Raw genomic sequence first — 21,573 nt, 5'->3', positions numbered from 1 at the left:
AAGGAAAGCATCATTTCTGTTTAATTAATTAAGATGATTTATTTTTTTACAATGGACCCTTACAGCCTACATTGTATTATCCGGTAGTGAATTACAATGTGCATGTGCTGCTCGCCTGCCGTCTCCTGTCACAGTCGGGGCAAACAGTTCAAAAACACTCTGACCCTCCGCCACCCCGCAACAATCCATCACACACACACACACACGCACGCACACACACACAAGCACACGCGCAACCACACGCGCACACACCAGTAGGGACGTCAGGATTGGACGCAGCAGGGGATCCCCAGCATTCCGCTTCTGCCTCGCTTGGCGTATCAGCAGCATCCTGCAGCGGGGGAAGAGACTCTCGCCGGCTCCCACTTCACTTGAGGAGGGCAGCGGTAACAGAGGACGCGCTTGTTTCTCTGCCCGTGTCTCAGTTTGCCTGTGGCCGCCGGGCCAGCGCAGAGAGCGAGGGAGAGAGCTCAGGAGAGAGGTGGTTGTCCACCACAGTGACTTCTTCTTAGAAACAAAGCGACACTTTGGAGCGGCTCGCAGAGAGAGAGAGAGGAACGTGTCATTACGAGACTTCGTCATTGCACTGCGCGTGCCGCTGACAGCCGCGCGCACCGCGCTGCCTCTGTTGTTGTTCCGCGCGCGCCCCTTTATGTTTTACAGAAAAGATCCAAAGAGCCCAAACAACGAACTAACCCGTTGTCTTCTTTCTGCTTCTCCAAATGAGCTCGGTGGGAACTAACTGATTGTGACGCGAGTCAATTGAAAAGGACGGTGCGTCGCTCTCATGTGCTGAACGCGCTTTTTATTCTTTTGCGTAATTTGCCAGCTTCGATAAAGAGTGAAGTCGACGCTGAAGAAGTCGCAGAAGTTGTCTTGGGGAAACCAGAAGAAAAGCAGCGAGCGCATGGCAGCGAGGACCCGCCGCAGCCCCGCGAACAGGTAGGACCCACGCCGACAGACACGCCTGACACAGAGCACAGCGGGAGGAGCGCTGCGTGGCGGCGCGGGGACTGTCCGCAGCTCCCCGCGCCTCCACTGTGCACGACAGATGCGCGTCTGTCCCTCGAACCCGACCGGTCCATTCAATCCAAACACCGCAGCTCAACACGACTGGGACTTCCATGAGGTTCTTGTTTGTTTCCACCGCCGCGAAGAGCGAGACGAGCGGTGGACGTGTTCGAAAAGTTCTGTTGATTTGAGCAGACTTGGCACTTCTCGGAGAATCTACCTTCTAACTGTTTTACATTTGGAACAAGCCCCGAAGCTGAATTCCCTGTCATGGCAGAACGTCCCGTGTAAGATACAAATCATAGCTTTGTCTGCGCACTTAATATCTCGTGTTTGGGTGGATGCTCGGGTCGTAATGCGTGTTACTGTCTCAATGAATTGGCAAATTGTCGAGACAGTGTGAACCTGATACTTGTCCAATAATAATGAAGGCGATCATGTCAGCGTGTGGAGGGACACGTGAAGGTCACACACAAGAGGAGCTGGGTTTCCGACTGAAACAATGAGTTCTTTAGGCTTAAAAAACAAACGCACATTAGAGTGAAACCTGTGACAGGAAGCTGTGTGCATCTGCGGAATTCTGCTAAAGTTTGCATCACAGCACACACTCCAATTTGATAGAATAAATTCCCACACTGTCATATGGAATGACGGGGATTTTATTAATTGAATTTAGAAGTGGAGGGATCAGTAATACAGGTAAAACAGTTAATGCGCACTGTAACGTTGAGAATTTCTTGTGAATGAAATAAAACCGGAACGCACGTTCCTCCTCTGCACAATCCACCGGCACACAGTTAGACAGATTATTACCAGTGTGTGTGTGTGTGTGTGTGTGTGTGTGTGTGTGTGTGTGTGTGTGTGTGTGTGTGTGTGTGTGTGTGTGTGTGTGTGAGAGCGAGAGAGAGAGTTTGAAAGGGGAATGTATTGCCATCTTGCTATGAAGTATTTCACAGGATAGTGAATGAGTAGGTGTCCCTCGCCTTGTACTTCATCTCTTCTCCTTCTCTCATATTTCTAGTGGCTATGTTTCCTTAATTCCCATCATTTAAAATGCACAATAGGTATTTTTACAATCCTGTATTTGCATTTTTGTACTTTAATTTTTCGGACTATATATAAACATTCAGTCCTTCTTCTCTATGGATTGTATAGTACAGAATGTATGTCCTTGTTTCTTTTGACAGCATTTGATGAGCGGTACTAACAGCATCTTTGCTCCGCTCTATTATTTTGCTTTGGGATGGATGGATACGGTCCTCAAGTTAAATTTCACGGAGTCACTTGTGTAAAGAAGCTGGAGCTTTTGTAGTTACTGTACAGCAACCGTGTGGATGTTGCAGCAAATGTGTAAGGTGTGTTAAAATATCCAAGTACAAAGGTTTTATCTTTTTTATTCAAAGAAATCATATCCTCATATGGCTTTTGTTTGTTTTGATTCTTTTTAATTCTTGCTACTCGTGTCCTTGATAAAATTAAACTTATCCCACACGCACATCATGAGAAATATGATAAAAGGGCAGTTGTGTGGAAGCAGGAGTGTTCTATATTGTGTAAAAAATGTAAGCTCATTTTAAGTGCATTGTACATATATTCAGAGATTACTGTAGAGCAAGGCACTATATTTATATGATATTGATACTATCTACTCTGTATCTGTAGGATACCGATTCCAAAACATTGTCTTTTCCTTTAAGTGGCTGCATTATCCCTGAACTACAGAGGTTAACTTGATGTTTATTAGTACCTGAAGTCCAGAAAATGTGTTATTAATCTGTACCATGATCTAGATGTAGAGTCCCACACAGAAGAGTCATGTATTAGAGCAAACAGGCTGAAGAGGAGACAAATGACTGTACACTACTGTAAGTTTCACAGATGTCTCAAGCAGCCCCCTTGCTACACGCACAAAGAAGTGAGCAGGTGTAATACTGCTTGATGAAGACAGAACTGAAAACATTTTTTTCTTGAAATTAATAGTAGGTGATAGTTTCTGGTTTAATAGAACAGATGGCAAACAGGTATGTGTCTATGTAGATGTTCTGTTTAAAGGATACTAAATGCCGTATACAGTATATATTATTTCACACTTATATACATTTATTCAACCCTGCAATGTTGTGAAGTTGCCATCACAACAAAAAAAGACAAAGGAAGTTACACGGTGACACCTGAGGTGAGAAAGTACATGTATATTCAGCAGCAGCAGCTGAAGCAGAGAGGGAGAAAACAAAGCAAGAAAAGAGATAAAGCAAGGGAGAAAGGTAGATTTTAGAAGAACAAATGAACTTTGATTGATCTTTATAACCTTGTGATATTTAGTTCCACTGCTGCCGTACTCTGGTGGCCACGCATCAGGCATGCTGGGAGACATGGTGTCCAGTCGCAAAAATGCTTCCCCCCTCTGCTGGAATTTTTTTTTTTTGTGATTACTGAAAGTTAATCTGCAGGTATGATTAATATGGCAAGAAAATCATGAACATATATATTATTTTTGTTATACAGTATTACTTTCACACCTCATTCAGGTCAATATAAACCTTTCACTTAATACTATAGTTAAAATGAATTACTGTGAATAAGAATAAAATCTGGAGCTAGAAGCTCCTAACATGAGAATATTTCTTTAGATTTTATTTCTTGCATTTGCCTAGTATAACAAAAACAAAAAAACAGGGACTCCATTCTTCGTTAATTTTATTTGAAAAGTCTGCAGGCATGGCTGTATTTAGGAAGATGTGGGAAGTTTTTACTCAATGACATTACTCGGGAAAAATGAAGTTCCTCTTGTAAAACGACTTAAATTAGGCACTACTTTTTTAAGGAATTATAAAATCAAGTGCATCATTTTTTAAGGTTAATTATTATGGTTTGTATTGGATGCTTTGTTTCACAGTCAGCTTGAAATGCTACATGTTAAAACTTAGCTATAGCACTTTTAGTAGAAGAATGTGCACCACTATCAAGTGATTTTATTCACATATCCGTTTGGTGCATCTCTCCAACTGCAAACACGTTTCAACTAACCTGGAAACCTATCAAAATGGATTCCATGTGTGTTTTTCTTACAAATTCTAATAGAGTAAACGTTTATTTTAACTTTCATTTGTTTTACTGGTTGATCACCAGTTGATAAATGAACATAGCGCCTTCAGACTGATCACATAGATGTACAAAATATCTCAGTCTGATCTTCTGAAATTCAGGATGTTCTAGTCATTGAAAGTCACTGTGTGTAACTGTATCCGGTTCAAAATCCCTTGATTTGCCTTGGCCTTATTGCAGCAGAGAAAGATCTGCTGGTCTGTGGATGTATCTTCTTACAGTGAAGTGCTGCTATGTGTTTACATCACATTGTGTTGTGAACATTAGACGTGAGACTTCACCTGATGTAAATATAATTGTAATTGTTCGAATGAACTTGTCTGCTGTGTGTGTGTGTGTGTGTGTGTGTGTGTGTGCGTGTGCGTGTGCATGTGCATTTGTGTGTGTGTGTGTGTGTGTGTATATGTTTGTGTTATTGTTGCACTGTCTCTTGCTCTCTAACTGGTTGTGCTAATATATTCACACACACACACACCTATGTGTGCGCCTGTTGTTGGCTTGTGCCTCATGTGTGCTTGTGCCTGTTGTATGCTTGTGTGTGTGTGTATTTTCAATGATTGCCATGAGAGCCCTCAAACTGAAGATTTATCCGCATAGTGTGTGTGTTTGTGTTTGGGTGTATTATCCAGGGAGTGCTCAGACTGAAGATCCAGCTGATGAAAGCTACCTGGAGCTTCATAAATGGATCCTTTGTCGAACGGTGGAGCCTGCGTGCAGGGCTTCAGGGCTTTCCACAATTATATAGAGTAGCACGGCAGTGGGAAAAAGGTAGCCAGCTAAGGGGGTCTGGAGGCATGTGAAAAACTTTGGCCATAAAAAAGTCTAAATTTGGTGGACACTGGATCAAAATAATGCCACTATTCAATCATATACACTGATCGTTTCCTACCTGCTCTATAAAACAAAAATACTTAGTCTTATTCATGTCGCAGATACATTTCAATATTCTACATATCATTTAACATGGCATCAGTCAAAAAAACAACACAACACACAATATGTCAATCCTGTAGCCTTCATCGAAAATGTAGCATCATTGTGACTGTGGCAACTGTAATGCTGTTTGCATTTTTCAGAGAGATGTTTTAGGTCCCGCAAAACAGCAAAGAGGTGAAGCAGTAAAAGACATGACTTACACCACATCCAGTTAGTCAACTCTGTTTCTCATAACAAGAGCGGTAAAAGCACCGGGTGTAAACTCGTCCTCATCACTTGCCGCTGCTGAATCTGTAAATTGAGTCGGTCCGGACCAAGCTCCTTTCTACTCTTTTCTTCATGTCGGGGTGTTTTTGTAAAGAAATCACCGGATTTGTCGCAGTTCCCCTGAAGCTGGTCGGCTCGCAGGTGAATTTACTGGCGGACGTACCTGAGATGGAATCGAGGGTTGACCAGTCACATTAGATACGTAAATCAATACCTATTGACTGTAAATAAAAGTTGGAGTGTCCGGGCTGCAGAGAGCTGCGTCCCGTGGAAAATCTGCAACAACCAATTTAAGAGCATCCATAGGTCCCGTGGTTGCCAAAACTATCAGGACCTCCATTTACTTTCATTTGTACGGCGCCCGACGCCAGGAAGTATATGTATTTAGACAGAAATTTACCAAATACGATTTGAAAACAAATAATATTTAATGCTCACAGCAATTACGGTCTACCAGGAGCATTGTGCGAGTAAACTATTATTATGTAATTAAATTATGTTTAACATTTGTATATAGGATTTTTTGTCTCAGGGTGTTGCATGGTGCGGCGCCGCAGCGCCCCGTATTAACCAGCCGCCACTGGTGTTGAGTAGATAGAGTGAATGAACATTTTTCGGTGAATGGTTTGCATTTATATATCGCTTTTTTAGTCTTGATGACCACTCAAAGCGCGTTACAGTACAGTTTGCCATTCAGCCATTCACACACCCATTAATACAGTGCATCTATTAGCAGCCCTTTTTTTGTTCTATGAGGGGCAATTCAGGGTGCAGCATCTTGCAGATGGGCAAGACTGGGGATCGAACTGACGACCTACTGGTTGGAGGCGAATGCTCAACCACAGCCCCCCCCCAACTATCCCTTTCAGAAGGCATGCGCTGCCCCTGCATTTTGTGGAGATGCTGACCAGATTAACAAATTTGGGGACATTAAAATTGACCCCTAAACTTATTTAACGTTAAGAAATACTGTGGCAAAAATGAGAACACATCACAATGGCATTTCTGCAAATGTCACTGGCCAGCCAGCGCCAAAATGTGGGTGTATTGCCACCCTAGTGGTCTCTTTCTTACACACACACGCGCATACACACACACACACACATCACCATCACCACCACCAACATGCAGTGCGTTTCAGCACATTAGTTGTGTGTGTCTCTTGCTGGCTGGTTGGTTATATTAAACGCTGGCTCATTGGTGCTCAGCCACTCGTAAAGAGTGTGTGTATATGCTGGTGTACTGTAGTGTGTGTGGGTGTCAGTGAAATATTCAACTGGAACATGGTAGGCCATAAGCCCCTTTTAAACAGAGATCCCACTATATTGCCATAAAGAAGACTCCTCATTATTCTATTTTTGCTTGTTTACACTGATCCAAACGAGCAGGTTTATTAGTGCCTATTAGAGCAAGAAGATGGAACTGCAATGCCTATAGCGATAACAATTTTTTATAACTCAAGTGAGTATAATACTTTTTATCATATATTTTGTTTTATAATAGCCAAATTTTATTGGATATTTCATTATTTCCTCTTGCACATTTTTCATTTCAAGTGTTTATTTTTTTTAATTTAAGTTTCTTTGAGTTTCATATTTTTCCTAGTGGCACTTTTTCTTCAAGTCAAGGTTTTTTTTATTTTCATGACAATGCCGTTGTCCCTGCCCTCTCCCCTTTCAGCCACTCATGTGCTCCCTGTCTCTTCAGCATGTAAACTTAACTAGATGTAGCCAGTTACCCAGAGTAGCTGAACTGACAAAGACCCCATTCAGACCTGGCATTGACATCCTTCCTGTGTGGTTTGATCACAAGTGGACAGTGCTAAGTACATGTGTGAACACACCCAAATGCACCCTCAATGGATTGTGAGATCCGATCCCTCAGAACACCCTCCGGATGTGGTCTAAGATGCATGTGGCCTCATACCTTAAACTGTGTGAACACAAATGTGTTCTCCTAAGCAATATATGAAGAACCGCCTACTCAACCGATGTTCCCTGACTCGCTACAGCAGACCTAGTCAACTACTGGCCTGTGGCCCATTAGATTTTTCTAGGGCCCACATGACTGCCTGCAAATCAGGCTGGTATGTCTGTGATATGATAAACCTCAGGAATATTTGAGCATTTTGATGCGGTCCTATTAGCTTTGATTCTCTGTCTTCTCTTCCTATGGCTGGACTGCATATGCGCACATACGCACACAAACACTGCCACAAGACTTGACTTTCACTCCCACACTCAAACCATTTTCAGAAATGACCTGCGGTTAAAGTCCAGAGAATTGAGTCTGGAGTTTACCCAGAGTCTGTCTTTCACATATGCACAATGCAGCGGAAGGTTCTCTGCACAGACGCATTCACAACAGCAACAAATCCTCTGTATTATTCAGGTGAGAGGTGGAGCAGCTGGTTGCAGCAGACAGAGGCAGGAAGTGATGTATAAACTCTGTAGAGATCATGTGATCATGTTTACAGCACCTCAAAGTCTCTTGACATCTTCGTCAGTGGCACCGCTTTTTATCTATCTCTCTAGCTATCTATCTATAGATTTGATAGATTTGATAGATAGAGAGATAGACAGATAACATGCACACACGCACAGAAACACACATGAATGCACTGAGAACAAAACACTTCTGCATAGTAAAACTAGATAAAACATAATTTCGTCCTAGTAAGAAAAAATGCACGAAGTGAGACCTGATCTGGTCACAGGAGACACATCAGGACGCATTTTAATGGCAGGATGAACAGATAAACTTAGCACCCGATGTATAGAGGATTTAATCCTCTTGCACTGGCTGCAGGTTTGGTTCCAACCAATCTGTCCAATCAAAGAAAGGATAAAATGCCAAGAAAGTGTGTTATCAAACAAACCTCAGACTCAGATGATGCAAGATGCTTTTTCCCTTGAAACACCATATGGCAAAGAATCATGAAAAACAGCTGCTGTTACATCTCAACATCTGCAAAAACATGGACACAATTTACAGAGCAGAGAAAAGGTAGTAACAAGTAACAAGAGTAGCAAGTTATTAGCAACGACATACATCCTTAAGTGGATATAAAATGACCTCTATCAGGATACAAGGTTTTGGTAATAATGACGATATTATCAGGGTGATACTCCATGTCATTTCGATGGATTTTGATTTTTTTGGGTGTTGGAGGTGTTGAAAAGTGGATGACAATCCCTTGTGCAGTCCTTTCCTCAAGGGCTGGGTGTTGGCCAAATAGCTGCTTCTCTTTAAAAGTCCAGCCTGCTCCTTTATTAGGCTCAAATAGTGAACAGAGGGTAACAAATAGAGCTTTATTAGGTGCGGGCTTGCTTTTGCTTTTCATTTTAATTCCCTGTTTGATATGTATAGTTGGCCATATTAAAATAAGAATTTTGATCCACTCACATCTGCCCTGATTCTCCGTCCTCTCCCATTAGGGCAGGGCTGCATATGAATGCACACAAACACACACAAACGCACACAGAGGGATCAGAGCAATGCGCTTTGGTGGACACCACTATTCAGTTCAACATATGGACATGTTTTAATTTTCTGTCTCTCACCTAATATAGATAAGCTGATCTATGAAGCAACATCGTCCAAACCATGAATAAAATACGTGAGCTTCTCCAGAAACTTTTAGACCATTAAACAAGACATTTTACAGACTTTTTTAAGAGCTATCTTCTGATGTGGAGAGACAGATATTGGTAAAGACTGTTTTGACAACACCTCTCCAAGGTGTTTGAAATCAAGCTGTCTCTTTCTGATTGACCTTACAAATTTGGGCCCAAATTTAACTAAAAATTTTGCACGATTAGCAGGGCTTGCAGCAGTGAAAGAATTGGTCCCTCTCTTATTTGTGTGTTCTGATGTATCTGGACATTTTTTACTTTGAGGCAGTGACTGCTCCACAGAGCCACAGAGCAATCAGGTGTAGAAGCCTAGTTGTCAACTGTACACTCAATAAACCTCAAAACATTTTACAATGATGTCCCATAAGAGAGGATGGCCCTGATCCAGCTGGGTGGGGTGTGCCTGGGTTAGAATAATGAGTATAAATCAAATGAGTGTGGACAGACGATGTCACACCTTGTTAAAGCCCTATGAGACAAATTGTGATTTGTGAATATGGGCTATACAAATAAAATTTGATTGATTGATTGATTGACACATGTAAAGCATAGAACAGCAAAGTGATTCCACTGATCTATTTATTTATTTATTATTTCTCATAGCCTAAACACTTTTAATCATGTCAGGATAGTGGACAATGATGACTCCAGTGATGTTTCCATTGATCTGATCGAGCTCTTCTCCGGTCTTCTCAAACTTAACTTTGCCCTAGTAAGACGAGAGCTGCCCCAGGTCCTTAGTATTGTGTAGTATTGTGTAAGTTCAGATTGGATGGCCAATGCGTTTTCTCCCTTTTACTCTCCTAGCTGCTACTTTTTCCCACTGGCTTGCTACACCATATTCTAGCAGAATGTCCTGCTTATGAGAATTCCTGATGACAAGAAGGGAAGGTCAGTTACAGCTTGACCACAGCAGTGGGCTTACATTGACCTGCACCCAGAGAGTTGTTGCATTGGCTGCTGGGGCAGCAGAAGTCCAGAGGCTCTCACTCAGACATTTGTGTTCTCACATACAGCCCCTCTGGAGAATATCCTGAGCAAAGCACACAAAAAAAGAGTAAAAAAAGGAGTTTAAGAGAGAAAAGCCCAAAAGTGAGCGAGAGCTGCTACAACAGGCTGCCACTAAGGAGGCAGCATCGTGCCATTTTAATATCTATGCTTTGCATTTTAGTATCTGTGCTTTGCATTTTAGTATCTATGCTATTTTAATGGGTTTTTGCGTCAATGCATTTCTTGTGTTTGTTACCTGCATTGTAAATTCTGATTATCTTGTGCTACACACCAGCTCAATGTTCAGACAGAGCTGAGTACACACAGCATGATGTGCAGTTTAATAGTATGGTATCTTTCATATCTTCCAACAACCAAAACTTACTGGACCAGCAGCCAAAGAAAAGCAAAAAAAAATAGCAACATATATAAAGTAAACCCTTGTTGTTTTGACACAATTATTTTTGTTTTATTCCATAACTCTGGTACAGCAAGTTAATCCAATGTCCCCTTGTCTGTTTGATATAATAACTTAGATTATTCTTACAGACCTTGTTGTTGCAGAGTTATACTATATTCATTTTGGCCATGTCCTTTTCGAGCAGGGGCCTGGGAAAAGGCCTGATTCTAGTTACTAAATGTTGGTTACACCCCATGCCCTCATCATCTGCATGTGGGTTAAAATATTTTTAAAATAAAATTAGTTTTGAATTGATTGATTTAGTGACTGCAATTTATTGGTGATCCATTCATTAGTCAACATTACACCTGACCAACCACAGGTATGGAAGAAAGATTCAGTTGTATGCTCAACTATTAATACTCTTACTCACGATGAGTTACTTCTTTGTGATCTCTTTGTGATATAAGAACAAATAAAACAAACATGTTGGTTCAGTGAAAAGCTGAATGACCTGCTGTCTGTGTTCAGAATTAGATCCGACCTTATGGGTCCATTTGGTGCTAAATCATCAAAACAGTCACCTGTTCAGCTGGTGCTCACAAGCACAGATTTACAGGCGTGAATTGTTACTCTAATGTGACATGGTTATATTTAAATATGAGAAAACATTGCAGATTGTTCAATTCTAGCCCAGGTAATTTCAGCAGGTCACTGTAAGACAGAAAGACTGCTACATGGGATTTACCTGTTATTTTCTGAGATTTATCTGTTTTAATAATTTTATAATCAGTACAATTTTTATACCTCCCCACCAGCAACATCCAGTGGCCAGAGGAATTATGTTTTTGAGTTGTCTGTACATAAGTACACCCCAAACATGATATATTTAGAACGCGTAGAGGGAATTCCTTAAAATGTGGCACAAACGTTTAGTTGAACTCAAGGAGGAATTTATTATATTTTGGTGGTCAAAGGTCAAGGTAACTGTGACCTCACAATCACAGTTTTTGTCTTGTGAATCTCAGCAACACCTTGAGGGAATGGGTTGGGCCTCTTGAACTTGATATCTAAAAGTCTGGAATATCTTACAATTTTGACCAGTTGTCACATGGACTCGAAGATTAACTGATTTGATTTCAGAAACTGTTGACGGAGGTATACTACGTCATGCCGCTAATTCTAGTTTTTTATAATTTATTATAATTATTAATTACGATTTTTGTCATTCTTTCTCCTGTTTATCTCCTTTTTCTTTGACAGTGAAATCTCTCAAGTATTGAACTAAAAACGCTACACTGTTTGTATTGTATTGTTATGTAGTTTCATAACAGTGCATTCAAGTAACTCAACAAAGAAACCCGTTTCTCCTCAAATTCATGACAATCTTAACCTTCCATGAAATGTAAAATTACTTGTTACAAATCTTTACAGTAGGTTATAACTTAAAACAAGTTACTGAAATATGTAAAAAAAAAAAAGAGCAATATTTCAATAATAACCTAAACCATTGGAGAAAGGCTCTTTCTGACCAATTGCTTTATACATGTAAGAAAACTGCAGGTACTCAACAAGAATAACATTTCTCTTCTAAAGTAACTTGAATCTCCCAATACTTTAAATAAAATATTAATTACTGAGCTTATAAGGAAAAAACATTTTCAAATCAGAGAATGTGACTCCCTTCAGCAAATTTCTTACCAACATGTTTGTTTGTTATTACCGCTGTGCACTGCTGAACAACACTGATGCTTCAGTGTAAGGCTCCCCTCTGCATAACACCTGCCAGCACAGGTAATGATGTATGACAGAACACATACAGACACATAAAAACACAGGCTACGTCTGCTGCAAGGGTTGGTAAGGAGCTACGGTTGCCAAATAGGCCAGTGTGTTTACATGAGTGTGCATGCTTGCGTGCAATGGTGTACACACAGCCCACGTGGACCAGAGAACAACTGGCTGAGTTTAGTGCACAGGGAGTTGGTGGAACTCCTGAAAAACGTGTTTTAAGCCATACAACACCCATCACACAGAGCTAGAGCTCATTATTCAATTTTCACAAAACATTATCCCAGCAGTGCTGTGGTGTCAAGTTTCCCTATGGCAAAGTTTAGGTGCATTCCTGTTTTTTCCGCTTCCCTCTTCCACCACCACTACTATTGGGGATTGGAAGTTGTGCAACTATTTGCCCTTCTTCATCTTGGAGAATTAAATTGATAAATTCCATATTTCCTTGGGGGTGCATAAAGCCAGACAGGTTATCCTGGATAGCTTTCAGCTTTGAGCTTCAGCTTTTTTTGGGGAGGAAACCCTTTTGCCAGTGTCGGCACCATATGTAGGAAGTTTACACCTCATGCAACATGTGTGTTCAGACTGGTTATGAAATTACATTTTTGGCATTTGTGTTTGGAATGTATGGCACAGTCTGGCAGTGGGGGATTCTTATCAATTTTTTATATCCTAGAAAAATATCCAGAGCTTGAAAAATTGGCCCTATCGATCCCACAATGCAATCTACATAAGTCATGAATTTCAATATGAAATAAGAGAGCTGATGAGGAAATTGGTAACAAAACATACTATTGAGGAAACAGCTTTTAATGGACTATTGTTCTGCGTTTTGTTGATGAAAGCTGCACCATTAAAGAGACACTCCTGACAATCTCAAATGTCAGATGCAAGTGATGCAACCTTCCTACACAGACTTTTCAGTTTGGAACTTAAAAGAGACAAAATACAAATCACAATGGGGCCTCACTTATGTCAGGGGGACTTGGTGGGTTTCAAAGACTCTTTCATGTTGAGCTGGACAGAGGATTCCCATATGTTCACTCTTCACTGCATCAACCACCAACTTTACTTGGTTGTTGTTTTGCCATGTCCTCAGAGAGGGCTTTTAAGGATTTCTTCAGTATCTGTAATGTCCTCCACAGGTTAACAAGAAAGCCCAGTATCAGAGGAACTCACTGAAGTGTATACTTGAAGAGTCCTTTCACAATATATCTGAAATACTTGCATAATAAAAACTCTGGTTCCAGCAACGGGCAAAGGATGGAGTCAAACGGGTTATGAGAGTTATTCCTTTCTCCTTAAAACATGGGATGTACTGGGAATGCTGGGTCTAGATGTTCCAAATAAATGATGATATGTAATCCCATCTTTAGCCTTCATGCTGTTATGGTGTGTAAGATATTATCCATTCTTCAGCCAATTAATAGAATGCTAGACAGTTGTCAATACTGTTACACAGTGTGTTATGGGCCTGCACACTGAATACATATTCATGGAGTTGTGGCGTGTGCAGACAGAGGCTACTGACTGCTGCAAGAGTAAGAGAAAGTGCACTGTCAACAGAAACTCAGATGTTTTGTTTAGCAGAGATGAAAGAACACAAGAAAACCAGATTTCAGCTGCGTTGATGCAGTTCCAGGGTAAATGGTGCACTGCTTCGGAGAGTGAAACAGTGCATTTATTGAATGTACTGCTTCCCTTTGCACAGAGAGAAACACTTTTCAGGATCCAGAGGGAACTATGCTCATTGATGCAAACTTCACTGTCACTTGACACCTCATTCACAAGCACAAAGATTGAAAAGCTGACCAAAAAATGCATGACAGAGACGAAACACAGTTTACTGAGGAGATTCCATTCATCAGCAGTTTTATGTTCAGTCTGAGCCACTTCTATTAAGAAGACCACAGTTGTTTTACTGAATTGTCATCTTGATAAGTTGTTGTAATATTCAGACTGTTTCATCTTACCAATATTAAGTAATAGATACCTAAGAGGTAGAATAAAACACATCCTGAGCTGGCTACAAAGTGTTATGGTCCTCCTTGTTTGGTGTGTTTTGTTGGTCATGCTTATACAACTCTCACAGTGTCCTTTTTTTGTGACTTTAAGTGAGATCAGTGCACTAATTGACTGAGTGTTTGTTTCCGTGTTAGTCAATTTTTTCAATGTTTCAAAAGAAAGGATCACGAGCGCAATAAAAGACTTGGTATGAGTTTCAAGGTGAATTAATCTTCCCCATTGTTATTTATGACACAGCAGCATAAACCATGAAATAGGCTGCTGTGTTTTCAACTATTACCTTTACTTTAAGCTCTTTCCCTTTATAGTATGTTTCAGATTTGATTGAATTGCTAAAGGTTGACCGCTACCCCCTAATCCACTTTTCTCTCTCCTTACTTCCTGATTTGGGCCCCTGAGGTTTGCCCTGTGGTAGCATAAAAGTCAATCAAGTGGCTTTAACTGTAGAAAGGTGGTTCCTGTGGGACCATAAAACCACTACAATGGCCAGGAAATATTAGAGGAAAAGATGAAGAATTCTCTTGTTTGGTATTAATCACCACCCTCTTTCGCTTCTTACATGTGCTTGTGTTGTGCACATACAAATGCTCTTCAGCTCTTGTGTAGTTACTCTGGGTGCTTTGTTCCAGTCTTTTTCCAAGAGACATGAGTGATGAGAATGATCGCATCCATCCATTTCTATTGTTCTGTGACAATAGTCTTTCACCTCCATGCTTTGAAGTGTGTGTCTATGTGTGTGTTTGTGTGTGCTTGCATGCATGCATGTTTTTGTCAGTTGTGGACAGGGCTGTCTACAATGAATTAAAGTCAATACAAAGTCTAACAAGGATAGCTGATAGAAAAAGATGAACATATGTTCATTCTAAGTATGGGGAGGATGTTAAGTTCTATAAACCAGTTCCTGTCTTTACGAAAGTAACTGAAATGGAAGCTCCATCAGTGAATCACAGTGGGACACACAGTAGCATGTCTTGCTTACTTTCATTACGCTGATGCTTTCTGCTTTGGCCCTGAATTTAGCTAAAATAATTTTGAACCAGATGCTGGTACAATTTCATCTATAGCTATCCCATGTGAGTAACTCTGTAGCTGACATAGTTGTAAAAATTGTTATATCAAGTGTATTTCCTGTGTTCTATTTGCGAATATGCAATGCCTTCATGCACAACTTACATCAATGCTAATGAGTCCAAAGAAGATTATGACAATGATTGCAATGAGCCAGACAACTACCATATATACAGAGGGGTATATAGTTATATATATACCTATATACTATAGTATAGTAGTAGTGATTTCTTTAAAAAATATAACACAACTGTCTTATTTTAAATAAAACAGCAAAACATCCATGTGTAGTATTTTTACAAGAGTAAATATAAATGAAACCTTCAATGAACATTATTGATGTTACCTCCTGCCAGTTTATTGACCCCGAACTGTAGTAAGGAGTGCAATGGTTTTGTAGCTTTGCTCGTTATTAGCTGGTAACTAGCTTAGCGGTCCGAGCACTTGGCTGGAAGAGGGGGAGGAGTTGGCGTGCTGTGTTCAGGAACAGGCAACTTTATTTCCATACACAGGGGCAAACATAACTGTCAGCCTCCAAACACTGTTCAGCTGTCTCGATGAGCTAAACTTTGAGCTAACTATTCGCTACGTGGCATACACTCTGACTGCAGCTGCAGTAACATGTGGCACTTCACACTCAAACACAAACACATGTAGCGAACACTCTCCTGCGCACACACACACACACACACACACACACCTTAACACCTCTAGAGGCCTACGTCACACCCTCATGGCTGCCGTACTTAAAGGGAAGGCTTGGCTGGTAACATTGACAAGCTATTAGTAAGTTAGACAGACAAATTATGACATTTCTTCTCACTCTCCAATAAAACAAGACTATTGTCACTGCTTTCGACCATGTTTTCATTGAAGCAAACCCATGGTGCATGAGTGGTTTAGCTTTAACTTCTTGTGTCATCCCATGTTATCTGTCATGGTTTTTGGGCTAGTCACAACACAGATACAACAGCATACCCATGTAGTTCTTAAAAGAGACAGTGTGCTGCAGCTGTGCTGCACGTTTAATGGTGCTGTAAAAAGCAAGCGAAAAGAAGGAAAGGGTTAACATTATTTGTTGAAATGAAATACAATATCATAAAAACATTATTATAATTGATGTAAATCCCATTGCCCTGACTGCCTGTGTGGTCCTGGACTTGATTCTGTTTGATTCCATATGGATTCATACTGTTGTTCAGTTCATTTAACACACGTGTTTTATTAGAGAATAAAACCCATTGAGGCCCTCTAGTTCCACAGTAATCAAAGCCCGCTGTTAATTACAATCCAGCTAGTTATTAGCAAGGTCTTGTTAATATATAGTTGATGTAATTGCATAGTTAATTACTAATTAGGTGGCTAATTGCTAATTGCATTGGTTGGACTTGTAATTGATGTGTGGGGATTTTCTTGATACACTTGTGAAGTGTGGAGAAGATTTCATTGGGTGTGTCTCTGCTGATTCCTGACTGTTTTCAGTTACAATATTTCAAGTGTTTGTGATTGCAGGTTGAATTCATTGCCTATATAATATTGTGCAGGATCAAATTCTGCCTGTTGAGACCAGTTTGATCATTTCATATTTTTGAAAACCCATTTATGTCCATGCTGCATCACAAACTGCATTACAATAGGTCAACGCTTCAACACGCTGTCCTTTGTTGTGTAGATTCTGTTGTGTAGCTCTTAGCCTTGGTTGCCATGGTAAGAGTGCACCCTGTATAATACAATTAGTACACACACACACACACACACACACACACACACACACACACACACACACACACACACACACACACTACAAAGTTGTTTCTGTGTTGGCACATAGCTTACAAGAAATAAAGGGAGGGAGATAGCTAACTGAATTCATCAGACTTACAGTGGAAGGGCAAGGGAGAAAGCTGACATTTTTTAGACTGTTGAGTGCAAACTTAAACAAAATATGATTGCAGTTACAGGAACACAAATAGGACGTCTGTTACCATGGTAACTTGACATAGAGTTCAATGTTTAGTTTAACAAACCTTATTTCATATTGATATACAATTTATATGATTGAACTGATGTATATACATTGAGTGATACAAATCAGGATGAAATAATTTTGAGCATGCACACATTTATTATTGATTAGTTATTATTTGTTTGGGTCAGTGTTGGTAACACTTTTATCTCTTTAATTTCATATCACACAACGGAGCGTCGGAATGGATCTAAATATATTGTTGAAACAAAACAACATGAATACAGCTACAAAATGATTAACAATAGACTATTATTTTGAAATTATTATTCATTGTATTAGTATTATAATTTAATTTATTGATTACCTGGACAGGTTTTTTATATCCACTGTCTCCAATTGTTTGCTTATTGTGGGTTGGGTGGTGTTGAGTGTCTCTCTATAATATTGTGTAAGATCTTGACACTATTAAGTTGATGCACTCTGCTACACGTGGCATCTATCTTCTGTCCGTCCTGGGAGAGGGATCCATCACATGCGGCTCTCTCTGAGGCTTCTTTTAATTGAATTAAAAACAGTATTGTTCTGTTATGTGCATCAAGCCTGTTGCCGATAATGTCGTAGTGGCATTTAATTATTTATAATTACACAGGCCAGGTTCCAACACGCAATGACTCAGGGCCTGTTTCCGTGGCGTATTTTATTCTAACTCAGGATTTTAAAAATTGTTCCCAATGAGGAGATTTTATAAATAGCTGCATGCAGTCGGCTTGAGAATATTTTCTGCACCCAATGTGTTTTTTAGAGCTCTAAAGCTTTTTTGGGTGTCTATTCTGAGCACTTCAATTTCTGTCCTTTTCAGCCTTTAGTGTCATTAATGTAGCTACTTTTCAGGCAACCACTCAGATGGGTGAGACTCATCACCTGGTAACCAAGAAAATGGATGAAAAGTTCGCTCTGGTCTTTTTATCTACACCAAGCTGAATGTTGTAACAGACACTATCAGAACAAAGACAGATAATTCAATGTGTGGGTTCTCTGAATGTTGCTTTTGTTTTGTTGACATATAAATAAAAACTATGTGCAGCACTTTTTTGATGAAACACTGAGATGAAGCACTTCACAGAGCCCGCCAGCTCTTTTCTGCGATAGGACAATGTATCTGTAATTAGTGAGGGTACACTCGTAGCTACAGTGCAGGCTGGTTACAACAGTTAGGATCAGAATCTGTTTTATTAGCCAAGTATGCAAGCATACAAAATGTGTCTTAGTGTTTGCATCACAAATACAACATAGAAGAATAAGAATAAAAACAGTGAGGCAATATTTATTAATAAGACCTTAAAGACAGGAATTGGATACACATGTGTAAAATTAAATATGGACTGTGCTGTGGAACAAAACTGAGATAAATTATATATTAAAGTGATCAGAGCTAAAATTAACAACACATGAAATTGTTAGGTTAAATAACAGTTGGAGGTGGAATGGAGGAGGAATGTGTACTCTGTAAAGTCGGTGATCAAATGACAACTGTGCAGCCCCTAAGTCAATGATATGAAAGTGGAGGTGGGGTGTAATGTTCATTGTAGTCCGTTTGTTAATCATTTAGTTCAGCTGTTTATCTCTCCAATGTGTTCTTGGAGAGATGCTGCTTCTTTCTGCACATGGAGGCTTTCATGGTTCAGTGTTTGCATAAGGGAAGAAATTCAAGTCCATGTCTTGGGTGGGATAGGTTGGAAGTGATCTAGGCCTGCATTGACCCTGCTGGAGTGCAGCTGCTACATGGCTGACAGTTTGCAGCCAATCTTCTGGGCTGAGCGAATTATGTGCTATAGCCTCTGAATAACTGAAAATGTGCAGCAACAACAAATTATTGGTTAAAATGAAAATGATCTATATCTAATTATGTTGAAATAAACTGTTTGTTACAGTATTTGTTGTCCACAGCTGCTTTGTATTGATTTAATTCCTTTAGCATCTGAGGGCAGCAGGACTAATATGGTATAAAATCAGCAGTGTTCAAAGTGCTGTTTTAGAACACAGTGCTGCTACACACACCCGTTTACCACACAGGCTTTCGGTCACACGTGTGTGTGTGTGTGCGCATATACATAACTGACTTGGATTAATCACACACAGAACAGGCGGCTGGGGCTCAGGAGGTAGAGTGGGATGGTTGGTGATTGTACTTGCATGCCGAAGTGTCCTTGGGCAAGACAATGAACCCCAAATAGCTCCTGACAGCTGTACCGGGCCGCGTGTGAATGAGATGCCTGACTGGTAGACAAAGCACTGGATAGAAGCACAGTGTGAATATGTGCATGAATGTAAATCTCTTTGAGTGGTGGTTAAGACTAGAGAAGTGCTACATACATTTTTTACCCTCAACTAACACGTCATATCTATTTTTTATTGTGAACACATGACAAGTTGTATATATAATGGAAGGGGATGTTTTTGCATCTCGTCCTCCATTACCTTTTCAAACCCCATAGTCATAGCGTGTGTGTCTCAGATTGTGCATTGATGGCTGAATTTGTTTTTGATGTACCAACAGCGGGGCAAAGCACATCAGTTTATGAACTCAAAGGCACATCACATTTTGTTTCTGGTGGATTTCGATTTTCAAGTGGGAAAAAAGTTTTTTGCTTCATTGTTCCCCAGCGAGTGGGTGAAATTGACTTGTCACAATATGTTACTTTAGTTCCATCAGCCTATCACTCCATTTCTCTGTGCCTCTGTCCACTTGTCCCTGATGCAGTTATACCACATATATACTGACAATTGATGTAATCTGTGGTTTGGTTCTCTGTGCCGTAGTGTATGTGTGTGTTTTCAAAAGCAACACAAGGGGAACCAGCCTGCCAAATGCTGAGTCAAGGGTAAGGCATAAACACTTAAAATTGCTATTGTAGTGTGTTTGCAATTTCATATACATACACAGAGACACAATGACATTGTCATCGGCTATTCCATTTTGTACCTGCTTCCATTTCATTTTGACCCAGGTCTGGGGAATGGAAAATAATTTCAATACAATATTGAGCTTGCATAAACAGTATTTTCCATGGCTTTAATTAGAGGATGAGAATGCAGAGACCACTTTTATCACAAAATGCCTTTTAGATGCAATGGCAAGTATGTGTGTGAACTATTTGGGATGAACTGTTTTTGTATTAATTGTGCTTAAGTGCTTAAGATGACAACTCCTAATGAATTCCAATGGACCATTCCTCCTACAGAGCTGCTCTTTGGCAAACTCTAGGTTCCTTGTTTTTGTTTCTTCACAACATGGTGTCCAGCGACCCTGCGTTGTGACATAGCATTAGCTCTCTCTGTCTCACTCACTCATCTACTCTAAACACTCTCTCACACACACACATACACAGACCAATTCGAGCTCCTTCCTGGTTTTTTACATCTTAAATAGTTAATAATCCACTCAACTTTCCAGTAAAAGTTCAAACAATGAAAACAGTGGACAAGGATAATACAAGAATTTTAATTGTAACTTCAATCTCACATTTTAAGACTAGTTTATAAACAATTCCACAGGGTAAAACATTTTTTTGGAGCTTTATGATAAGTTATTTATCAGGCCTTTTGAAGCGTGTTTATTAAATTTGATCATGTACTTCAAGCGATAGTTCACCCAAAAATTTAAATGTACTCATTATCTATTCACCACTATGCTAATGGAGGGGTGGGTGAAGTGTTTGAGTCCACAAAACACTTTTGGAGTTTCAGGAGTAAAGAACATTGCAGCCAAATCCAGTACAATTAAAGTAACTGGGGGACCACTTCTTCAAATGTAAAAAAATAACAGAAAAACATAAAATGCCTCCATACTGCTCCTGTGGTGTCATCCAAGTGCGACATTCAAATTCGACTCGAAATGGCGTCATTTACACCGTGTTTTTATCCTAAATGTCCTCTGTTATCCTCAGCCTGGAGCTGCTCGCGCCTCCATGCTCTTGCCCAAGGGCCACGTTTTTTCTGTTTTATTCTATGTTCCAAGAAGTGGTCACCATTTGTTTCAATTGTATTGGATTTGGATGCAACGCTGTTTACCCCTGAAACTCCTAAAGTGTTTTGTGGACTCAAACACTTCACCCACCCCTGCACCGGCATAGTGGTGAGTAGATAATGAGTGAATTTTCATTTTTCGGTGAACTATCCCTTTAAGACTAGAAACATTTCCATATATTCCTTGCAACAGACAAAAAAGTTAACCAAGTCACTGTACAAGTCGCCATGTAACCTGCCCCCAACTCACCTGAATGAAATGCAGACCTGCATTGATTTGGCATTCAGCGTAATGTGTTAGTGTTTTCTAAAGAGAAAACGTAGGAATAGAGCAGCCTTTATGTCCTGAT

The 21,573-nt window shown here is 40.1% G+C and overlaps 1 protein-coding gene across 9 annotated transcripts in view; it reads left to right on the top strand.

Annotated features, from left to right (window-relative positions):
- The first annotated feature begins 461 nt into the window (after positions 1–461).
- The window catches only part of LOC117771240 (teneurin-3), a 204,489-nt gene continuing 183,377 nt past the window's right edge, over positions 462–21,573 (top strand). For 8 of the 9 annotated variants that reach the window (XM_034601399.1, XM_034601488.1, XM_034602091.1 and 5 more), the window contains exon 1: positions 463–942. The gene's annotated coding sequence lies outside the window, so the exon portion shown is untranslated. Of the gene's footprint in view, positions 943–21,573 lie in introns of all 9 variants that reach the window. The other variant, XM_034601574.1, reaches the window with a different exon arrangement.

Source organism: Hippoglossus hippoglossus, chromosome 1 (assembly GCF_009819705.1).
Source record: "Hippoglossus hippoglossus isolate fHipHip1 chromosome 1, fHipHip1.pri, whole genome shotgun sequence".
NCBI lineage: Eukaryota > Metazoa > Chordata > Actinopteri > Pleuronectiformes > Pleuronectidae > Hippoglossus > Hippoglossus hippoglossus.
This window is presented reverse-complemented; position numbering and strand designations above follow the sequence as displayed.